Source organism: Trachypithecus francoisi, unplaced genomic scaffold, assembly GCF_009764315.1.
Source record: "Trachypithecus francoisi isolate TF-2019V2 unplaced genomic scaffold, Tfra_2.0 Lachesis_group16, whole genome shotgun sequence".
Taxonomy (NCBI): Eukaryota; Metazoa; Chordata; class Mammalia; order Primates; family Cercopithecidae; genus Trachypithecus; species Trachypithecus francoisi.
Window position 1 is genome coordinate 48,275,588 of NW_022681461.1, and position 24,984 is coordinate 48,300,571.

At 37.0% G+C, this 24,984-nt stretch overlaps 1 protein-coding gene across 1 annotated transcript in view; it reads left to right on the top strand.

Moving 5' to 3' along the window:
* The window catches only part of ADAMTSL1 (ADAMTS like 1), a 979,130-nt gene that overhangs the window by 303,887 nt on the left and 650,259 nt on the right, over window positions 1–24,984 (top strand). The gene's annotated exons all lie outside the window — the stretch shown is intronic.

The window sequence follows — 24,984 nt, forward strand, 5'->3', positions numbered from 1 at the left end:
ACAGCTGGCTGGACAAACAGAGTCCCTGGACTGCCTCTCTAACCCTGCAGCACTATTGAATGGTCCCCAATCTGTAAACACTCCCAATTTATTTTCTATCTCCTTTTCCCTAAAGCAATACACAGTCGCCAGTTTTCACATTTGCCAATTCCACTTTAAGAATGTCTTTAACTTTTTATCTCCGTGGCTCTTTTTGTTAACTCCTAGGTCAGTGTTCTTTCAAAAAGTTTGTGATTGTGACCACCTAAACAGTAAGAAATACAATGGCCCCCCTCCATGTTTTCCCTATTCCATTTCATTCTAAAGATGTGAGTCTCAAGACCCATTTAATTTCATAAACCAGATGAACAGCTACCTACAATTTGAAAACCATTGTTCTAAGACAAAAGTTTTATCTATTTAGCTTTGTATCTCTGTTATAGGATGTCTTGTTTAAAAACAGCAAACAAAACAAAAAACCTGTCTAGGATTCTCTTCTGAGCTCTGTCCTCTACTTCAGGGACTGAAAATCTTCTGCTGACAGACCACATGTCCCCACTCAGCCAAATTGACATCTGTGGGGAAGTACCTAAATAAATATCCAATGTGCCTTCTGTTGCAAAAATGTAGCAATCCCTTAAAAATCCTTCTTTTATTTTAGAGGAGGATTTCACCATCCCTTCAGCATCTGAAGCTAAAAATACCTTCCATGTCATTTTACATTTATCTGTTTCCTTTACAAAACTTTGTACTTTACAAGTATTGCTTCGAATGTTCCATTGAAAATCAGATAGTGAAACTTACACATTCCCAAAGCAAAAATATTGGAAATGTTTTTTACATTCTTAGGCCAGCCCTCAACAACCCAGTTAAGCCACAAACTGTGGGACTTCAAGTGCACCTGTTTTCATGACAGTGTTTCTGCAGGAAGCACATTTTGATTTTGACTTAGCATGCCAGAAATGAAAGTCTCATTCAAGGACAGAACCTGGGACTCTCCTGGGGTTGTATGAAAAGCAGTTAAGAGAAGAAACAAGTCCACTGTGACCAGATTTAGGCACCAGAGAAAATTCTGGAACCAAATCTGGACAAGGTGTGTGTATTAACATGTGTGTATTTGAGTCTTGGGCCCTCATTTAATCTGCCAGTTCCTGAAAAGAAGGAAGACATTCTCCTGGTCCCCTTGGGAGATTGATTGCTTTGGGTTGATTGAATAGCAAACTCAAAGTCTCTGTGGTAGGAGGAAGATTGATGTGTTTATGAACTTTTATGACCATGTTTGACCTCCTGGGCCAATGTTTCTTGTGTGATATGACAAAATTCCAAGTGTGTCCATAATTTTAAACATTGAGAAGGCTTAGGGTAGATCATGTTCAGCAAATGTACTTATGACTAGTTTGATTTAACCAAGCAAACAAACAAACAAAAAAAAAAAACAACTTCATAGAAAAAAGCAGTATTTTACCTGTCACTATGTCAAATAGCCAGATTCATCATGCTGCTCTTGGAGAACACTGGATTGGCCAGGCTGAAGTGTAGTTTTAAAAGTTGTTGTAATCACCAATAAAATCGTATCTTTGCAATTGCATGTGCAATTGTAAATCCATATGCAAATTGATTTTGGGCCTTGGTAAAAATGTATACATTTCAAAAGTATGAGAGACTACTAAATCATACCTTTCCCACAATGTGTAGTTAGAGTTTGAGTTGTCTTCCATTCAAAGGCAAGACAACTTCTAGCTCTAGGATGCCTTTTGCCTTTTGGTGTGGGTGATAACCCTTAGGTCATACTGAGACCAAGTAAGATGTGCTTCAACATCCCCTGCAAAATTTTTTTCCCACATTGGTCATAACGTTGTAAAGATTTGGGAGAGAACAACACCTGAAAGTCCTATTTTAATTTTACCTTTTGAATAGAATTTGCAGTTCATGGTCCTAAATGCAAATTACTAGCATTTTGAGATGTGATTTATAATGGGAGCTTCTGTCTTTATCTGTTAGTGTATTGAACAATTCAGCCTGACTTAATGCAAGACTTGACCATTCTATTTTTTGGCAGAAAGTCTCATGAGTGCTCACACCAAAAATTCACTTACCATGTAACTTGAAAGAAAGAAACTGTAAGCTACAAGCTCTGCTCTTCCCTCTTTCCCCTCCTTGGAATTTATTTAATATCTTTTTCACCTGATTGGATGGTAGACTATTAAACTGCTAGAGCCAGTAAGATTCTTGTTCTCTCCCTTTCTGTACTCAGGGAAAACATATTTGTAGCTCTCGATTCGTTGGAACTGTGACGATAACGGACATTTTCAGGGATTGAATTGGTGTTGGTATCCTTCAGAGAACAAAACACTTTGTATTCCTGGCTGAGACGAGAGTAAGTTGCAAACTTCCAGCGCCCTCTAGTGTTGTTTTCCCTTAGAACTCAATGAAAAGCAAAACTTTTGCCTTTGAGATGATGCTGAAAAGGTGATTGAGCCTGGGACTCGGTATTAGTGAGTTGACACTAAAGCATAAAGGTGTCTTTTTGTTTTCTTTTACTTCATAACTGTAACTAGAAAATGAGGACGTTCTGTGTCTGTTGTTTCAGAAATCTATTGGGTATGTCTCTATAGGGAATTGACGGTTTTCAAGATAGCACATATGGAAGCATCACAAATAGAGGAAGTTGTACCTGAGAGGCCTAAAAGACAGAATCTGAGTCCAAAGAATTTTTTTCTTTTCTTGAGACAGAGTCTGGCTCTGTCACCCAGGCTAGAGTGCAGTAGTGCGATCTCGGCTCACTGCAGCCTCCACCTGCCTGGTTCAAGCAACTCCCCTGCCTCAGCCTCCCAAGTAGCTGGGATTACAGGCACACACTACCACGCCTGGCTTATTTATTTATTTATTTATTTATTTAAGTAGAGATGGTTTTTCACCATGTTAACCAGAATGGTCTGAAACTCCTGACCTCAGGCAATCCACCCACCTTGGCCTCCCAAAGTGCTGGGATTACAGGCATGAGCCACCACCCCTGGCCCGAAGAAATTTAATGGTAATTTAAAAATTTTACGTATTTAGTGTATGTTGGTTGTAAGAACAAAGTCAACTCTTGGTGATCTGTAGGCTAATTTTTCATGGTCAGGTTATCACCTGTATTTTCTTCTCTATCAGCAGTATTCCTCTCTTCTCTCCATCAATAAACCCAGAATTACATCTAGGAAGTATATTTTAAACGTTTTTAAATTAGACAAGCATAGTTATAGTACATGTTATAAAATCTATTCGAAATTCAAATACAGTTAATTTTCAAGTAGCTTATTTGAAGTTATGTAGTACGTTTATTATTAGGAAGTGTAGCCTGCAATTCACCCAGAGCAATGATATTCTTTGGAACAATTCAGAGATTATGTGCTTTGTTTTCTGAATCTGTCTATATGTGGAACACCCCAAGGAAATACATTGAAATTGACCTTAGAGCTGCTTTTTGACATCTAGTGGTGATGCCAACTAAATGTTACTAAAATATTTAGATTAAATTTAGAAAAGATATACTATAATTATGTGATACAACAACAGTTCCACAGGAAAAGAATGGATCATAGTCTTTGCAGAAGCTAATTTTGAATTTGTATATCCATGGTCATTTAACGTGAACTGTTGTTTGCTATTAATCATGTTTACAAAAGTTTTATTTCATAAAAACCCAAAAGTATCAAAGTATAGTTACTTTATTTGACAAGCGATTTTAAAATATTTCAAAACATTTTAGAGAAAGTAGTTTTACTACCTAGAAAAAACTAGGAAGCCACACAATAAAAGCTTTCCAATAGATGTCATGAACTCTATAATGGGAAAGATGTATATGTGTGTGACCCTGAATACTCTTTCAATAGACATTTTCTTCTGCCCACCATAGATCAGGCAGTAGTCTTTATTGAAAGAAGATTTTAACAAATTGAGCAACACATCCTGCTGTGTTTGGTTTTCTTTATAACTCAGCATTGAAAAAATTGAAAAAACAACAACTAAATTATTTATGGATCTAGATATTACTTTGAAAGGGGGTAGAAGTTGAATGAGATGGCAATTTGAGTGGTGAAATTAAAATATTGTTAATTTTTTATAATAACTATAATTTATCATTTATGGTTATATTTGAACATAAAATAATATATAAAATGGTCATCTCTGAATTTATTTTCCTGTAAGAATTTTGACAGTTCCAGTAGTTACTGCCTCAACATAAAGAAGTTTATCAAAATTGAAAATAATGAAAACCATCTAAGAACTATCATGATTTAAAGAAGATTATCTAGTTTAGCATTACTGTCAATATAAGGAAATTTATGGGAAAACCTTAACTATAATAACATAATTATTTTATAAAAATGAAGGCAAGGAAAATTGTATTTTATGAGGTAAACATATTTATGAGTTATGTATGTGTTTATGACTCATCTATACATTACTGGCCTATCAAAAGAACCCCTGACATACACAGTAATAATGAATATCAGTCATCTTTGATGTCTTGCTGACTAGCAATCATAAAAAAATCCCATAGCTGCGCTCCTTTTTTCAATTTTGTTGTCACGGAGGTATATTTGTCAAGATGGGAAGATAACAATTTTATTTAGTGGTTTATTAGCTTGGCTTATAACTTTTAGACTATCTAGGTTTGTGGTGTGAGGGCCCCTGTCTGTTCTGTTTTTGCTGCTCTTGCAGATGCTAAGGCCAACTTGTAGGGGAAGACTCTGGGAGTCACCTTAAAGGCAGGGGTACCAGCTCCTGCTGTCCTCACGGAGAACTCTGATTCACTGCCTTTCATGTGGGACAGCTGCTACAAGAATGAAAGAGACACCATGTGTCACTTTCATCAACTCACCAAATGTTGAAATTGTGGGTTGTCTTCTTTCCAACCTAGAGAGAGTCCATTACAAGAACTGAGTTAGAGCCTCAAACCTTCATAAACATTAGGAAAGATTCTGTGAAAAAAATCCTGTGATGAGTCCTCTTGTAAAACCACCACTCCTGGAAAAATTTCCAAATTCATTTTCAAATATGTTTCCCCCACACATTCCATTGATTACTTGAACCAAGATATGTCTCTAATAAGAGAATCCTCAATGCAACTTCATCCAATAATAACAATAAAATTACTAGGCTTGTGCTAAGTGAAAAATTTAGGTCCAACTTTTGTTGTTCTTTGTCAAAACTCCTCATATACACCCCCACCCCTGGGTGTGTACTGTTTAGGACAAAGAGGTTGCCTTTAATCTGAGATTGGAATAAGCATGAAGCGTTGTGGTATAGTATTTCGTAATAAGCAATTTTTCAGGTAAGGCTGGAAGGAGAAACTGTGCCAGGTTAGAGCTGTTGATCAGGCAGCTTTCACCATATTTCTTTTGCACTTGCTATAGATGCATCTGAAAGAAACACAGATGAAAGATTATTGACAGGAGAATAATTTAGCATAGGCATGAGGGGAGAAAACACCACACAGTTGAGGAGGTTGGCAGCAGCATCAAGCTCACTCTGACAGGTAAGCCCCTAAAGCCAAGGCAGCGGAGCCAGCACAAGTCAGCCCTTACATGACAGATTTGGGCACGCAGCAGTGACATACCACTCGTGCTCTCATTTTTTTTTCCTTTTCTTTCAAGATGACAAACATTTCATAATTCTCTTCCATTTTCCTTTAGTTTTTTTCTCCTCCCTTCTACCCTGTCCCCTTGGTGAATGCTGACTCTAGACATTAATACCTTTGTTCTTGTGAATTTCAACTTTTTATTCGGATTCCGTGTTAATAGTATTGCGTGGTAGTCCAGAGCAAAAACACTGGAGCCACACTACTTGGGTTGAAATCATGACTTTACCCCTTACCAGCTGTGTGGCCTAAACTTTTATGTGACTCAGTTTTCTGAGTAAAATGAGAGTACTATTTGTACCCTCCCCTCCATTAGATTGTTGGGAGTTGAGATAGGGCTACGAGGAAGACAAATAAGGGGCCAAGTAGAGAATAAAGGACATGTACTTTAAATAAGTGACCATGGAAGTCCCTCTAGGGAAGGGGCATTTAATCCGGGCTCTAAAGGAAGAGAGAGGGGTCAGTTACTTTATCTCTCTAGAGAGGTATTTTTGTTCTGTTGTCTGTTTTTTTCAATTAGAAAGTTAGGCATTGGGTTCCACAGAAATGACAACTAATAAAGTGCTTTTACATGTTCCATCATTATGCTGCTTGTTCTTCATAATAACCCTGTGAAGTTTGGATGAGGAGCCTGAGGCCCAGAGAGGTTCCATGATTTGCCCGTGTGTTTTTTTCACTGCATCACTGTTGCTTCCTATCTTGTGTGCTTTCAGGCAAATGTTTCTTGAGGCTCCAAAGAAGTAGTATTACCCCTCCCCAGCTTTATTTCCTCCCTTTCCTTCTGTCTCTCACCTTAGAAATCTTGGTATCTTGTCTTTTCTTTCCTGCTTTTTGGAATCAGTGAAGGATTCTGTGGCTTTCTTCTTTCTTTCTTTTTTTTTTTTTTTTTTGAGACGGAGTCTTGCTCTGTCGCCGGGGCTGGAGTGCAGTGGCCGGATCTCAGCTCACTGCAAGCTCCGCCTCCCGGGTTCACGCCATTCTCCTGCCTCAGCCTCCCGAGTAGCTGGGACTACAGGCGCCCGCCACCTCGCCCGGCTAGTTTTTTGTATTTTTTAGTAGAGACGGGGTTTCACCGTGTTCGCCAGGATGGTCTCGATCTCCTGACCTCGTGATCCGCCCGTCTCGGCCTCCCAAAGTGCTGGGATTACAGGCTTGAGCCACCGCGCCCGGCCTCTTTCTAAAGTCTTAGTTGATCTCCATCTCCCTACTTCCTACGATCATATATCTCTGAGCAGATATATTGACCATGATGGACATGACCGGTTATGTCTAAATGTAGTTTTGGTTCCTTTGCATTCAACTCTGGCCTTCTTGCCTGATTATCTCTTCCATTAATGCCAAAGGCCATTTGCACCTGACTCATTGGTCATTGTGCTCTATGATCTTAGCCAAGACTGATGCTGGCTTCACTGGCAAATGGAGATGTCCTAGAAATGCAGCTAATGGCTGAATGTTCACCACAGACAAGGCATCCCTTTGATTTAGGGCACAGGAAAGTTTTTTTTCTGTGCCCTAAGGCCATGCATGTGCTGAGAAGTGAGTAGGCTCCTCAACTTGGGGGTGGCGGTAAGGGTGTCTAATTGCCAATGGCTGGAATTTGAAGTTCTTTTTAGCAACCAGCAAATTAAATCAAAACCAACTATTAATCTATTAATATTGATGTGGAAGTAGGAATATATTTTGAAGAAATATAAAAAATAAGCAAGTTTAATTTTGAGTTTTTCCTGACATTTTCAAAGTGCTTACTTAGTATAAGTGGAAAACAAATAGTTTTTAAAATCTCTAAAGCTACAGTCGTCTTACGATCAAATGGAATCGTAGCTGAAGATCCAAGTATTCTAAATGATATTTACTTTAATTTTCTAACATATCCAACTTTATAGAAAATGCAGTAAGAGGTCCTACAAAATACCAGTACCTTTTAAAATACTCATGTACATGATTTAGCTGGAATTACCATTGAGTGAAGCATTTCATTTAAGTTAATTTTGGATATTAAGTCCATGTTATTTGGCTGCTAATTCTTATTGTAATCATTTTTTCTGTCACAAATATATTGACTGCTTGCTAGTTTTTGGGACGAGATTAATCATTCCTACACTTGAAAAAAAGTTCAAACATTACAAAATGATGTGAAACAAAAAGTAAAGTGATAAAGTCTTTCTTTGATTACAAAGGATGCTGGAGAACTTTATGCTTATTGACCATTTCTTTCTTTTTTGTTAATTGCCTGTTCATATCTTTTGCTCATTTTTCTATTAGGTGATCGTTTTTATCTTATTGATTTATATGCATTCTTTAAATATTCTAGACATTAATCATTCATATATAAAAGATATATTATCTTTCAGGGTGTGGCTTGTTTTTTTGTTTTTGGAGCCTCATATAAATGTCATTTTAATAGGTTGAATTTGTCAATCTTTGCATAATGATTTGTGCTTTTAATTATTGTGTAAAACCTCTTCTCTGTATTAATTCATAAAGTTATTCTATATTTTATTATAAAACCGTAAAGTTATAATTTTCGCAGTTAAATATCCAATTTACCTAGAATTTATTTAATAAATCATTTAATATAAGGATCTAATTTTATCTTTTCTGATATGGATTACCAATTTTTCCTTCTTGTTTACATTGATTTGTAGTGCTCCATCTGTCATATGTCAGTTTCATAAATATATATGAATATACATGTTTTTCATTCTCCTTATTTTCATTATTCTATTGACTTATACTTGGCCAATATTACATTGCTTTAATTGTTCTGAGTTTAATGAGTCCCACCATATTATTATTCTTTTTCAAACTTGTCTGATTTTTTAACTCTTCAATTTGAATTAGATTTTGCTTTTCAAATTCTAGAAAAAACTCTTTTGTAATTAGTACAGCATGGTGGGCTTTATAGATTATTACGGATAACTGCTATCTTCATGATATTTTATCCTCTTGCCTATGAACCCAATATATATTTACTTTATTTATTTATTTATTTATTTACTTACTTACTTACTTACTTACTTACTTATTTGAGACAGTGTATTGCTCTGTCGCCCAGGCTGAAGTGCAGTGGCATGATCTCGGCTCACTGCAATGTCTGCCTTTCAGGTTCAAGCAATTCTCGTGCCTTAGCCTCCTGAGTAGCTGGGATTACAGGGATGCACCACCATGCTCAGCTAATTTTTGTATTTTTAGTGGAGACGGGGTTTCACCACATTGGCCAGGCTGGTCTCGAGCTCCTGACCTCAGATGATCTGCCTACCTCGGCCTGGGACTACAGGCATGAGCCACTGTGGCCAGCCTATATTTACATTTAATTAAAGTAACTTCGTCTTTTAATGAGGTTTCAATTTTTTCCCCATAAATACTCAATATGTTGTTAGGTTTAGGCCTAAGTTCTTTGTCATTTATAGTGTCCTTATAAAAATATATTTTTAAATTTAAATATTTTAATTGTTTGCTGATGAATAGGGATACAACTGATATCAAGGGTACTGATCTTGTTTCTAGAAATCTCGCTAAACTCTCATATTAGTTTTTGTTCTATAGACTTGCTTTGATTTTCTGTGTAAACATATCAGAAAATAAGGACAGTTTTGTATCTTCTTTTTTAATTTTTTATTTTATAATTGATTAATTTGTATTTCATTGACTGGGACCACTAACTCCCTTGGCCTAGAGTATGATTTTACTAAGGGTGTTTTTTAGTCTTTTACCATTAAATAGTTGTTTTCTAAGCGTTTGTCAGGTTAAAATGTTTCATATCACTCAGTTTGCCAAGATCAAATTCATATCTTTGCTAATTTTTCACCTGCTTGATTGATCAGTTTTGGTTTAGATATGATCCAGTTTTCCATTATGATGGTGAATTTGTTGATTTCTTTCATGGGACTGTTTTGCTCTTACATTTTAAGCTTACATTTTTAAGTACAGAAAGATTCAGAATTTTTCTTTTGATAAAAATATGATAGATAAATGGTGAATTTCTCCTTTTACCATTATGTAGTGACCCTCATTTTTCTTAAAAATTATTTTTCCTTAAACTACATGTTTTCTGATTTTAATATGGCTATACAAGCTTTTTATTGGCATTGTTTGTTTTTAAAAATGTTTCAATACCTTCATCTTTAGTGTCAGTATGTGTTTCTCTTCTAAACACCACATTGGATTGTCACTCTTGTTTTAAAATCAAATATGAGAATCTCTAATTCTTTAACTGGTAAACTTGTTGTATAGTAGTTGTGAATACTGGCATGTTTTGATTTATTTTTACCATCTCACTTTGTACTCTCTATTTTGCATGCATTTCCTCCTTTCTCTTCTGCCATTGTGACCCGATTTCCTCACCCTCTTTTTCTTGCTAATGGTTTTTCAGTTATATATTTTACTTATACTTTTTAATTGTTACTCCTTTTTTTTTTTTTTTTTTGAAACAGAGTGTCGCTCTGTCACTCAGGCTAGAGTGCAGTGGCACGATCTAGGCTCACTGCAACCTCCGCCTTCCAGGCTCAAGTGAACCTCCTGCCTCAGCCTCCCAAGTAGCTGGGACTACAAGCCTCTGCCACCACACTGAGCTAATTTTCCTATTTTTTGTAGAGACACGGTTTTGCCAGGTTGCCCAGGCTGGTCTCAAACTCATGAGCTTAAGAGACCTACCCTCTTTGGTCTCCCAAAGTTCAGGGAGTGGGCATGAGTCACCACGCCCAGCCTGTTACTCCTGAAGTGTAAGCATGCATACCTTGTTAAAGAAAATCTAAGTTAGTAGATAGCATGCTTTCCTCCTAAAAGGCTGTAGAATGTTTAATTTCAATCACCTCACTGTTTAGTTTTTTAGTTTTGCTTTGTTTTTAACCACCGCAAATTGGACACAGTTATTGTTGTTGCTGTATACAACAGTGTGACCAAATGCAAATTTATTTTTGTTGGTCTTTTGGGAATGCATTATGTTTCTTTGACATGAGGATTTTATAATTTTCTTTAATTCTGAAGAATACTCAGCCTTGTTCACATAGTGCCACTTCCCCACTCTGTTCTCTTATTCTAGGAGACACCTGAGTTGTGTGTTGAAATATCTTATTTATCTTTCGTATCTTTTAGCTTGATTTTCCTTCTTTTTATCTCTCTATACTGCACTAAGTTGTGTCCTTTGTGGATTTATTTTCAGCCTTGTTTTACTTTTTTTGACCTTAAGAGTTTGCCCGTAAATTTTCCTTTAACAGTTCTTTTGCTACATTATACATGTTTTGATATGTAATTGTTGTTATAATTTAGTTTTATGTATTTTCTAATTTCCATTACAATTTCTTCTTATTTAGAAATATGTTTATAAATTTCCAAACATATTTATCTTTCTGTTATTGGCCTTGTACATTGTCAACTGTGTCTTTTATCCAGTTGTTGCTGCAGTGTTCTATATAAGTTCCTTAGATTAATGTTATTTTATTGGGATTGGTCACATTTTCATATCTATATTCTTGTTGTTTTATTTATGTCTTCTTGATTTATCAGTTTGTCAGGCATGTTAGAATTTCCCACCAGTATGATAAATTTATAATTATTTTCTTCAAGTTTAGTGTTTGTTTTTTATATTTCAGGCTCTATTATAAAGTACATTCAAGTTTAGATTTGTATCTTCCTGAGTCTTAAAAGTTATATAACCATTTATACCCTCTTTATCCATAGTAATAATTTTGCCTTGAATTCTATTTTATTCCGTATTAAAATGGCTATTTATGATTTTGTTTGGTTGGTATATTCCTGTTAAATTTTTTCTATCTTTAACTTTCAGTGTTTTGTTTCTTTATGTTTTAGATGTATCTTTTGTGTATAACAAATAGCTAATTTTGTTTTCGCTTTTTCTCAATTCAGTCTGATAAACTTTCTAAAATTTCAAAACTGGTCAATTTTTATGACTGTTATTATTGTCATTTGGATTCACTTATATTTCATAATTTCTATTTTATCTGTTTCTTGACTTTTTTATTGTTACCTTTGGCTTGGTTTATTTATTTAATTTGGAATTTCTAGTTTCTATTCATTTTGTACTTACCTTGGCAATTGTGACATACATATTTAAGTTAACGGCATCTAAGGTTAATAAATATCTTCAATCACCTTAAGGTCATTCGAAATGCTTTAACTTTAATCGTTGTTTCCCAATTTGTTCACTGTTTTTGTTTAGGATTTTAGTCTTACTTTGATTTTGTTTTTATCTCAGAAATTAGTTATTAACATTGTATATTCCAATCAGTATTTATTTCAATTTACTCATGTATTCTTTTTATTTTTTGCCATTCCTTTTTTCTTTTTAAACCTAAATCCTGGGAAAATTTTCTTTCTTCTTGAAATGAATAGTTTAGAAGTTTGTTTATTATGTATAGAAAACACTTACCATAATTGTTTGCCTGAAAAACATCTTTATTTTACCCTAATTCTTGAGAAGGAGTTTTCCTTGGTAGACAATTCCAGGTTGATATTTATTTTATATTTTTACTTTCCAGAGATTACTGTACCATTTTTATCTCTTATGTGGCTATTGAAAATAGAGCTGCCAGTGTAATTTTTGTGTCTTTATAGATAATCTGTCTTTTCTGTCTGCTTTCAAGTCTTCTCTTTGTTGTTACTTTGCAGTTTCACTGCAAAGTATCTAGGTATAGATTTCATTTTAATTTATTCTTCCTCATTCATTTGGGAAGGGGGATTTCTAAGTGTAAGGATTGGTGTGTTCATGAGTTTCCAGCCAATATCTCTAAATCTGCTGCTTCTTCAGTATCAGTATTACATGTTGAGCATCCCAAATCTGAAAACCCAGCATTCTAAATACCCCCAAATCTGAAACTTTTTGAGCGTGAACATGATACTGAAAGGAAATTATCTTTGTTGAATTTCAGATTTGGGAGTTTCAGATTTGAAATGCTCAATTGTTAAGAAGAATACAATTATTCTAAAATCTGAAGAATTCTGAAATCTGAAACAATTCTGGCTCCAAGAGTGTCATGTATGGGATACTCAACCTGTATCTTCTTTGAGAACTATAAATATATAAGTTAGAAATGTTTTCATTTTATCTTCTTTGCCATCTTTTTGCTTCTGTTGTTGTATTTGGTTTAATATACATTTATCTCTACTTCAATTCATTAGCCCTATCCTCAATAGTGTCTAATCTCTTTAAATCTGAGTTATTAATAAATTATACTTTTCATCTGTAGAAATTCAATTTGGTTATTTTTCAAATATGCTTAGTTAGTTATAATAATATCTTATTACTTCATACCTGCAAGCATTTTACTTAATCCTTTAACTATATTAAACATATCTGTTTTATGTTTTGTAACTGAAAATTCTGGTATATGCAGAATAGCTATCTTTAATTCTATAGCTGTTGCTTCTTTTATCTCTCACCCATGGTGGCTTGTTTCTTTATGGAAGCAGTGATTTGTTTTTTTTAATTGTGAATACATTTTCTTTTCAACTTACCATAGGAAATTTTTGAGGCCTGAGTTTAAACTGTGTTCCTCCATAGAGGTTGTATGTTTTCCTCTTCTAGGCATTTGGGATCATTGCTAATCTAGGACGCTTTTATATGAATTTTTAAAAAGCCACAGATAGTAGGAATACAGATTCAAGACAAGTATGAGTAAAAGCATATTTTTTTTTCTTCTTTTATCTTCTTTTCCAGAACCATGCCAGAGCCTAGAACATGCCCAGTCCTTAGAAGCCAGAGATTTTTCCTGCTTCAACTGTTGAAACAGTTGCCATTTGGGCATGGTCTTTGTCCCTTTGTGCTGCTTTAAGAATATACCACAAATGGAGTAATTTACATAGTACAGAAATTTATTTCTCACAGTTCAGAAGGCTGGGAAATCCAAGGTCAAGACACCAGCAGATTCGGTGTCTGGTCTGTGCTTTCACAATGGTGCCCTGAATGCTGGGCATCCAGAGAAGGGGAGTGCTGTGTCCTCACATGACAGAAGGCAGAAGAGCAAAAATGAGGGCAAAAGCTCCCTGATGAAGACGTTTTATGATGATTCTGCCATCATAACCTAAACATCTCCCCAAAAGTCCGTCTCCCAACACAATTGCACTGAGGATTACATTTCAACATGAATTTTGATGGGGACAAAAATATTCACATCATAACATTCTGCCACTGGCCCCCCAAAATGTATGTGCTTCTCACATACAAAATACATCAATTTCATCTCAATGTCCCCCAAAATCTTAGCTCATTCCAGCATCAACTTTAAAGTCTAAGCCCAAAGTCTCTTCTGAACATCCTATGGATCCGCTAAAGTGTTACCTAGGCCACAAGTAACCATTCCTCTAATTACCTCATTTACCTGTGGCTTTTCTCATTATAAGCCATTACCATAGGTGGGAGTAGAGGACAGGCATGATCTCAGTACTGCTATTGAATAGTGATATAGCTGGGATCATATTATACTGACAGTCTCATAACTTCACCATATAATTATTTTGACAAGTTTATACAACCTTCTGTCATTTTGATGTTCTGTAATTTATTTTCCATTCTTTGTTTTGTGAATTTTTTCCCCATTTTTTCCATCATAAATACCTCATTATCAGCATCTTTATGCATAAAGCTTTTTGTAAATTTTTCATCTTTTTAAAGTATATAAAATGGTTCTTATAAACGACTTATTCTCTGCTTCTTAATTGTTGTGAGATTAAAAAAAAAAAAAAAAACCTGACAAGTAAACTTTTAGAAGTAAGCCTAAGTTAAAAGTTAATAGGCTCTGAAGGAAGGTTAAATATATGGACTTTGTGATATTTTAACGTCTCAAAAGCCTTTTGTGTTTTTCTCCTGCTTTCAGGCTGGTCCACATGGTGAATGTGCCCTGAAAAATACCTTCCTCTAAAGTGTTCTAAATTTCTCTAGACCTGGTTGAAAAACAAAGGACATCTTATAGCTCAGATCGTTAGTGTAGTTTAACAGAAGCTTAGACATAAAGTAAAACTGCACTTGTGGAGATCCGATTGGGTTATGATTTATATCATTATATTAGGCAAAAATGTACCTTGTCCTAACAAATTTCTCCATAATGGAAATTAATAATGTGAGTAAGGATTTTTAAGACTTGGTGTTTCCAAAAAGTACATATTTATTATTTAGATATATTTGTTAAAATCCTTCTACTAGGCAAATACCTTATTAACATAGTTTGAATTATTTTTCATGTTTAAAAGCAATCTCATCACATTCTCTAAAATATTAAAAAATGCTGAACGCTGACCCTTTTAGATAACCCTCAGTTATTCTCATGATGCGTTTCTGTAATTTTAGCTTAATAGAAGTATTGATTTATTCAGGAGTATTTTCAATAATGCTGAGGATAATTAATGCAGAAAAGAAAAATTCAATTTTGCTCCTGGGCCGATAAAATTAAATATGATCATTAATGCAGTAATTATTGTTTCATATACTGTAATTAAAATTCCTGCATACTTATCTTTCTTCTTGCCTGAGGTGTATATTAAAATAACAAAAGTCTTTGTGAATTCAAGGCCTATATTTCAGTTTTGCTTATGTCTGATTAATTTTTTCTGTATAATTATTTGCCAAACCTGATAGGTGGGTGCTGGTTTCATAGTAAAATTTATGTTTTTGAGGAAAGTTTTATATTTAATAGGAACGTAGGTTAGTTTTTCTTTAGTCATGTCTGCTTTTTGTAGAGTGGTAGGTCCAACTAGCAGCAGATAAAGATGCCATTTTTTGAGGTAATGTAATTAATTATTTCTTTTTAATTTTTTAATTGACAAAAATTACATACATTTATTTTGTACCTGTTGTTTAGTTGTGTTGCTGATCTTGGAAATGTTCTTATACCCTTCATCCTAGCAGACTGTCTCCCTCAAATCCAGTCTTCCTGCAGCCTTTCTCTCTTGGTCTTGACATTCTTCTGGTCACCCAGGTTTGGAATGACAATTATTTTCTGACTTTCCCCTTTCCTCACCCCTGTTGAATCTGACATGAGTTCTTATGGAATCTACATCCCTTGTAATTCTTCTGGTTATCCTCTTCATACTCTTTACCAGATAAGGGTCTTATACATCTTTCTTGGATGGTTACAGTCATATCCCAGTTTTTTTTTTATTTTTAGAATGTTCTACCTCCCTCCAGGTATTTCAGTTTCATTCTTCCTTCTCATGTCTCTGGTCAGATCACTTCCCTATGCATAAATCTCCACCTGCCCTCTCTTTACCTTAGCATGGTGTTTGAGGCTCTCCCATTCAGCCTTAAGTGGTCTTTTCAGATTTATTCCCTTCTGTTCCATTTGGTCATGGGGCCAATTTGTCCACTAGATTTGAAAGGACAGTGCCTAGGGCCCAGTATACTTTGAGGGGTTCATTAATATGTTTTATTTTAATGAATTTTTAAATCAGAAAAAATAATAGTAATGAATAATAATCATGAATCCAGCATGAATATGTTTGTCCATATATAGACGCAGTTATAATTTTTAATATTTTTGATGAAGGACGGGGTCCACAAATATAAAAGTGCCTAGGGCCCATGAAAGTTGGAATGCATTCCTGTTTGTGCACATTAAATTCTAGCCCAGTTAGATTTCTCACTGTTCCTTATACATTTTACCTGCTTTCTTATTTTCATTACTATTATTCTTTTTACCTGGAAGGTATATCCAGAGTTAACCCCTCCATTTTTCCTAACAAAACATTACCCATACCTCCAAACACAATGGTTACTTTTCCCTCAAGTCTCCTCTAATCCCTCATCTGTATTATATCTACGCTAAATAGCTTACATTCTGCATTGTCATATATTTTTCAACTCAGCGGTTATTGAATACCTACCATGTACCTGATGCTTGGCTCTGTGCATGATTGCTCAAAGAGGAATCAGATACCCTACCCTATGCAGATTCTTATCTTAGTGGGAGCAGGAAGGCAGGAAAACAAATAATCATTAGACTATGATATGATAATGCTACAGTAAAGGTACATCCAGAGTGTTCCTCTAATGTTGTCTATAGATGATAAACTCACTGAAAGAAAGTACGTTTTAATCATTTACACTCAGACAGTTCTTACCCTAGAAACAAGCTGTGTTTGAAGTTACGTTTAAGCCTAGCTTACATATGTCTAGGCCCCACTCTATGCAAGATGGCCATTTGTCCCCAGAATTGGCAGTAAATATGCCTGTACATTCAAACATCTATGTCCTTTTCATGAAGGCTTTTCTGCCTAAAATGCTCATTAGGTCCTTTTCTGTTTATTGAAGGCTTAGATGAGTCTCTGAAACCTTCCTAGCACCCCCAATAGACTGATCACTGTCTCCTCAACTCCCCTAGTGCCTCATATGATGTATGTTGTAATACATTATATCATTGTTTCAGAATGAAGAAGAAAAAGGCATAATTCATTGCCCCTTAAGGATACTGTGTCTTTCTTCATTTTTGAATCACAGAGCCTAGACGGTGCTCAAAGCATGTTTATCAAGTAAGTGCTGAAATAATATTAAGATTCATTGTTTGGAACTCAGAATGCATTCTTCCATTTTACCATAGAAGCATATTATGCAAGCAGTTAGCTCCTCCAGTCCATTTTGCAAGTGACTCTTTAACCAACAACATAACTGAAATACAAGCCCAATAGCCACGTTCCACCTAAATACCTTAGACTGCACAACAATGCACGCAAAAGTTATTTACAAAGTCATTGGAGGATACAAAGCCTTTTTCCATACAGAGAGGATGTTGGCTTCTGCACTTGCTGTCTGGTGGAAGTGAGAGGAAAGTTGATCAGCTCTTAAGGCTTGATGATGGTTCCTGTGTGGTTTGGATCACAAACTAGAGAAGTCAGTTATGGGCACTTGGGTGTTGAAGGACCAGAACTCTAGCACATTGAGGAGGAGGAAAGGTGGGACTAGAGCCATGTTGGCCAAATCTTCTCATCCTAGTTGGATCTGTGTTCTCATACAAAGGTAAATTCTTCTCCTTCTATCCTTTATTCTTACTGATTGATTGATAGGGTGTTGCTTTGTTGCCTAAGCTTAAGTGCAGTGGCAAGATCATAGCTCACTGTGCCCTTGAACTCCTGAGCTCAAGGACCCTCCTGCTTCAGCCTCCTGGGTAGCTGAAACTACAGGCATGCACCACTATGCCCAGCTAATTTTTAAAATTTGTATAGAGACAGGGTTTCACTGTGTTTCCCAGGCTGGTCTTGAACTCCTGGCCTCAAGCGATCTTCTTGCCTTGGCCTCCCAAAGTGCTGGGATTACAGGCGTGAGCCACACTGCATCAGGGGATTTTCTAAATCCTTGCTTTCACAGGAAATGAAAGTATAATTCGAGTTTTAATTTCATGAAATGCGTGTGATACTTATTTTACAGATGAAAACACTGTGATCGTGATTCAGAGGTTTTTGGTTTTGGGTTTTTTTTTTTTTTTGTAATTTGCTTGGGGTCATACAGCTCATGCTCTGTAGTCTCACACATTCTCTTCAGATGACAATTTCTTTCTCACTGAGATTTTGGTTTTCCTCCTCTCTCACTGTTTCCTTTGCTTGTTTCTCTTCATGTCCTTGATACAGCTTTCATTTATAGGCCTCCATGGTGGCATCATCCAAAAATTTAACATGGGTAATTATATAGCACCGTATTTGCAAAGGTACGGGATAGAGAAGAGGTACCTTAGAGCATATGTGAAAAAGAAAGTATTTTTGCTGCCAAAAATTAATCCTGGTATCATTTTAGGAAGTGAGCAGCTCAGATCATCCCTGGAGCACTGCACACCATCTGAATGCAGCAGTTTAAGAGGAGTACAGATCAACTGGTCCCTATTTAATGCAAAAGAACAGTATAATGTCAGGATGGAGAATCCACCTGTGTAGTGACGTAGTGTGGCAGGAATTAGGACATTTCTGGTAGAGATGAGAAGGCCAAAGGGATGATTATGGTCCTTAAATACCTTAAGGACTGTGATGTGACAGTGGCTTTACCTTTGTTTTGAATTGTGCCCGCCCCACCCTTCCACCCTGCCAGGAAATAAATGTAGAAGGAGACAGATTTTAGGTTAACGTAAAGAAGAGTCTTTCTATAAAAGACTCTTGTCTAAAGAAGAGTCTCTCAGTGGAGATTTTAAAATATGAGCTCAGTGACTTTTTGGCCGGTACGTTATGAAAGGAATGTGGAACACTGAAAAAAGTTAGACTTAAAAAAGCTACCAAGTCTCTTCCGATCATAAAGCTCTATAATTTGATATAATTCTTTTATGCATTTTCTCATTCAACCAACATTTTTTTTTTTTTTTTTTTTTTTTTTTGAGACGGAGTTTCACTCTTGTTGCCCAGGCTGGGGTGCAATGTTGCAATCTTGGCTCACTGCAACCTCCGCTTCCTGGGTTCAAGCAATTCTCCTGCCTCAGCCTCCCAAGTAACTGGGATTACAGGTGTCTGCCACCACGCCTGGCCAATTTTTTGTATTTTTAGTAGAGACGGGCTTTCATCAGATTGGCCAGACTGGTCTCGAACTCCTGATCTCAAGTGATCCATCTGCCTCAGCCTCCCTAAGTGCTGCAATTACGGGTGTGTGCCGCCACACCTGGCCATTCAACCAACATTTATCGACCCATATTCCAGGTACTTTATTCCCAGGCAAGCATTGGGCCTAGCATTTTCCTCCTTGGGGGAATTTTCCCATGCCCCAACCAGACACCATTTATCAATTTTGTTTAAGTAATCATGTGCTTAATGCACCACTTCCTTTCTTGTGCCTCCTCATCAGCCTGGGCATAGCTGTTCTCAAACTGGACCTCCCAGTACCTCATACCAGCTCTACCTCTCTTGATGTCATTTTTGGCAACCCCTGGGCATTTTACTTCTGCTATTTCAGGGTAACTACTTGAAAACTACCAATGCCCACTCCACCTACTTGTCTCATTTCTCTGTACCCTTTGGTACCAGAACCTTTCAAATGTGTTCTGTACTTGCTGTTTCATTTCTGCTCCTCCCTTTCTCTCCAAATCTCATTCCCATCTGACTTTCACCCCACCACTCTACCAAAACTATCTTTGTCGAGATCACCAATGATTTCCATATTATTAAACCCAATGGCCTATTTTAAGTCCTCAGCTTCTGTGACTGAGAGTCAGCACTTGACAGGTTGACCAACCCCTCCTCCTTGAAATCTTTTGTGTACTTGGCTTCCAGGACAACAGGTTCTCTTGGTTTTCCTCCTATTTATCTGGTGAATGCTGCTAAGTTTCCTTTGCCTTTTCCTCCTCATCTCCAGGGCTCAGAACTTGGATTATTTCTTTCCTCTCTATGCTGTAAGGTTCGCATGCAGTCTCATGGCTATATGTGATCAGTGCACTGCAACTTCTAAAATTTAGCTCTGCTCTGAACAGCTTCCCTGAAACCCAGACTTGAATATCCAACTGCTCACCTGATAGTTCCACTTGGAAGTCTAAAAGGAATCTCAAACTTAAGTGAGTTAAACTCTGGATCTTCTCCCCATGTCAATTAGTAACTACTCTATCCTTCTAGTTGGTTATGCCAAAAACCTTCAAGTTATCCTTGACTCTCTTTGGCCGGGCTTGCGGCAAATAATACTAACTCCACCTTCAGAATCTACCCTCATGTTACCACCTTTACCCATATCACGACCACTCTGGTCTAACCTAACATCACCTCTCCCAGGAGGCCATAGCCTTCCATGCTTCCACCCTCACCTTACTCCTAAAGCTTGTTCTCAGTAAGCAGCCAGAGTGTAACAGAGAGATGTCGTCAAAACACAAGTCACATCGTGTCACCCCTCACCTCTCCATGTCACTCAAAGTAAAAACCAAAGTCAGAGCAGAGGCTGTCAGACCCTAGAAGAGCCCATCTCCTATTTAAGCACTGACCTTATCTTCCCTCCTGTTCTTCTCACTCACTCTGCTCTAGGCACACTGCCTTCCTTGCTTTTCTCCAGACATGCCTGCCTGGATCCTTTATACTTGCTGTTCCCTCTACTTGGACTGCTCTTCCCCTAGATATCTACATAGTTGTCCCCCTTGCCGAATTCAAATCTTTTGTCAAATGACACCTTTTTTGACAGGTCACTCTTTAGGTAAGATGCTCTTTGACTGCCACATTTAAATTATAACTTCCCATCCTGGCCTGCAACTTCCCTTCTCCTTTCCTCACTTTATATTTTTCCATTTAAAACTTTGGAATACCCATTTATTTATCTTGTTTATTCCATAAGGATAACATGTATGTTCATTTTTTTCACTGATGTGTTATTGCACCGAGAGAATTGACTATTGCATAGTTGAAACTTAATAAATACGTGTTGATTGACTGATTGAATGAATAACTGAATGAATGAGTTGGGTACAGTGTGTCTCTATAATTAGACCTCTAGAGTTTGACTCATTCATACTTCTTCTATTTCTGCTCTGAATCATTCTGACAAATATTAAATTTGTATACAAAACTTGTCTTTCTGTATGTACATGACAGCAGTGTCATTATCATCATGATGTTTTTTGGAATCTTTATGTAGAGAAATAGCATCCTGTTCAAGTATAGTGACTGGTAGAAAAGGCACTCTGGTTATGAACAACAAACTAGTTTTATATTTAAGCATATGAATATATTTTATAAATATAGATTTTTATCTTTTTTATGAATAGATTTTATCTTCTCTTTTAATCTTTATTTATAGAATAGTTAAATATCTTAGTAGCATACAGGCTAGACTAGAGGAGAATCATAATAACCAAATTTTTGTGGTACTTTAGAGTTCACCAAAGTCAAAGGTAGGAAGGCATTGCTATTGTCATCTCTGTATCTCATAAAGGAAACTCTGTCAGATTTCTCAAGCACAGAGCTTGTCAATGCTGAAGCTAAAACAGTAACTTCAGACTCCAGAAACTATGTATTTTGCAGTACAAAATAGCAAGTACCGCCTTAGATTGCAGCACAAAAAAAGGAAGGTTCACTAACCCAGAGAGCACCTTATATTTTCATCATTAATTCACTATGTATTATTAATTTAAAATTTTTGTTCTGGGCATTAAGACAATACTCATTCATATCAGAGAAATTGGAAAGTATAGGAATATGAAAAACAAAATATAACCTGTAACTTCATCAGTAAAAGACAATAACCATTAACCTTTTTGTGAATTTCATCTTTTTTATTTTATCCTAGGATAAGTATTTAAGAATAAGATCCTAAAATTAGAATCATACTATGAGTCTACATGTTTATGGTACTTTTCACAAGAATCAAAAGATACCTTATGGACTCATTCATCCAATATATCTGATGCCTGCTGTATGCCAGGTAGTTACCTAGGCACTGAGGTTGTATCAGTCAATAAGGAAGACTCATTCCCTCTCATCTCGGAGCCTATAAAATTGTTAGGTGAGACAGACAACAGACAAAGAGATGAGAAATTGTGAACTAAGAGGGAAAGTAGCCCTTGAAAACCTTACTGGAAAGAATGATAAGAGATGCTGTCAATCCCTGAAGGTTGAGAAGAAGCCAGTTGTGGGCAGTGCCGGAAGCACTGTGCTGCCGACGGACAGACAGAACAACACATGCACACTTTCTTTTTTCTTTTTTTTTATTTAAGTTCTAGGGTACATGTGCATAACGTGCAGGTTTGTTACATATGTATATTTGTGCCATGTTGGTGTGCTGCACCCATCAACTCGTCAGCACCCATCAATTCATCATTTATATCATGTATAACTCCCCAATGCAATCCCTCCCTCCTCCCCCCTCCCCATGATAGGCCCCAGTGTGTGATGTTCCCCTTCCCGAGTCCGAGTGATCTCATTGTTCAGTTCCCACCTATGAGTGAGAACATGCGGTGTTTGGTTTTCTCTTCTTGTGATAGTTTGCTAAGAATGATGGTTTCCAGCTGCATCCATGTCCCTACACATGCACACTTTCTTCTACAGAAATGACTTCTGGGTTTGGAGTTGGGAAAGGTTTGTGTGGCCCTGGGATGGCTTGTGAGAGGCAAGGGAGATACAGTATGGTGCAGGGATTTGACTTCATCTCCCAAATTATTAAGTCCTTGAAGTCTTTTAAGAATAGGAGTGACACACCCTGATTCCTATTTGAAAACCTGCATTCTGGCCAACATGTGGGCACTTGACAGTGGGAGACAGAAGTGAAGTGAGAACACCTGTGAAGGTTGGTGTTAAGGCAGATGGAGGGAAGTGTACACATTGGAGAACTATTTCACAGGTAGAAAGGACAGGGCTTGCTGAAGGTTTGGATGTGGGGGGTGAGAGGGAGGAAAACGAGGACTCCAATATGATCCCACATTTCTGCATGAGCAGCTGAGTGCCTCGGAGGACTGGCAGTGCCAGTTACTGCGCTGGGGAAGCCTAGGAGCAGAACGTGTTGGCAGAGAACGAGTGTGTGAGCAGGTGTGAGAAGACTCAGAGTTTAATATAAAATATGTTGCATTTGAAATATCTGGGAGAAATCCAGGTGGAGATGTCAGAGAGATGGTTGGATGGCAGCAGCTGAAAATCGAAGTAGAAATGGAGGAAACTGACGTTTCTTGAGCTTCTGCTGTTCTAGATGCTGCTCTGATGTTTAATACTCCCATGAAACTTGGGAGCTGGTGTACCTGTTTAATAGACAAAGACACTGCAAATCTGAGTGGTTGACATGACTTGTACTACTAATAAATGGTAATAATATAAGTGCCAGAGCCAAAACCTGAATCCCAGTTTGCCTGGCTTCAAAATTAATTCTTGGTTCCCACCAAGACTGACAATTGTTCTCATTTGATTAACATTTAACTGAGCTAGAATTGGCAATATGGAAATTCAACTAAACACCTCTTAGGAGTGTTTTTAAAATGTAACAAGATATTTATTAATTTAATACAATAAATTACGAAATGCCTCCTATGGATGATTCAGAACCAGATTTGTTCTCAGTCTCGCCATTGCATCTGTAGTCTATTAAAAGTATCAAATACCTTGCTGCAATAGGCCAAGTACCAACTTTTTCATGGAGCCAATTTTAAAATAAACATTTTACTATAGAATAGTTTTAGATTTATGGAAATGTTGCACAATTGTTATAAATAGTTTCGATGTACCCCACACTCAGATTCCCCTGTGATAAGCATCTTCCAATACTGTGGTACATTTGTCACAACTAAGGAACCAGTGTTGGCTCATTGCTGTTAACTGAATTCTAAATGTTTTTCAGATTTCATTTCTTTTTCCCTGATTTTTGTTTTCTGGTCCGGAATCACATCCTGGATCCAGCATTACATTTACACATCATGTCTCCTTAGGCTCCCCTTGGCTATGACAGATTCTCAAATTTTCATTGATATTCATGACCTTAAAGGTTTGGGAAAGTATTAGTCAGGTATTTTATCGAATGTCTGAAATTGGGATTTGCCTGATGCTTACATCATGACTAGTTTGGTGTTACGGGTTCTTGGGAGGAAGGCCACAGAAGCGAAGTGCCCTTCTAATCACATCGAAGGTACCTGCTATCAATACGACTCACAGATGATGTCAGCCTTCATCACTTAGCTGAGGCAGTGTTTCCTAGGCTTCTCCACTCTAACGTTACTACTCCCCCCCTCCCATGGAACATATTTCCATTGTCATTGATTTCCTTTATATGCCTCTAGAGCTGCCCTGCTGTACTTACACAGGTATTAGCTCTAATAATTAATAGAATACTGAGAATTTGCCCACTAGGCATTGGGCTAAGTAATCACCTTGAAATAGCTCCATATGTAGTATGCATATTTCCATTTTATAGGTGAGGAAAACACCACCCATGCTGAGAGAGGTTCTATAATCTGTCCACAGGTACACAGCTATTGACTCCAGGCTCCATGATCTCATTGCAGGAGTGGTGCTGACCCCTCACTTTGCCTCCTGCATTGATCTTAGCAGAGCCCAGGATACAATAGAAAGGCCAAGCTGAAGGTCCTGAAGACTTTACCATCCTCCTGCTGAGAATTTTTCTCTGTCTTCGGGGGGAATTCTTTAGCCTTCAGCATTCTGTTCCTTTCCTTTTAGCATTGATTGTTCATTACCACATTGCTAGACACTAATAAAAAGCAAATTCATGGGCAAGATGATACTTTCACAGGTTGCTGTTCTTAGAAGTTGTCTTTCAATTTCATCTACTCAGGTTCTAATGAAAATGATTTTTGAAGACCCATAATGATCGTTGCAGCTCCATTGAAATTCCAAATAATCAGCACCCTCACCCAAAATCTGTCGGGTGGAAATGCAGTGGCATGATGTCAGCTCACTGCAACCTCCACCTCCCAGGCCCAAGCGACTCTCCTGCCTCAGCCTCCTGAGTAGCTGGGATTGCAGATGCCCACCAACACGCCCGGCAAATTTTT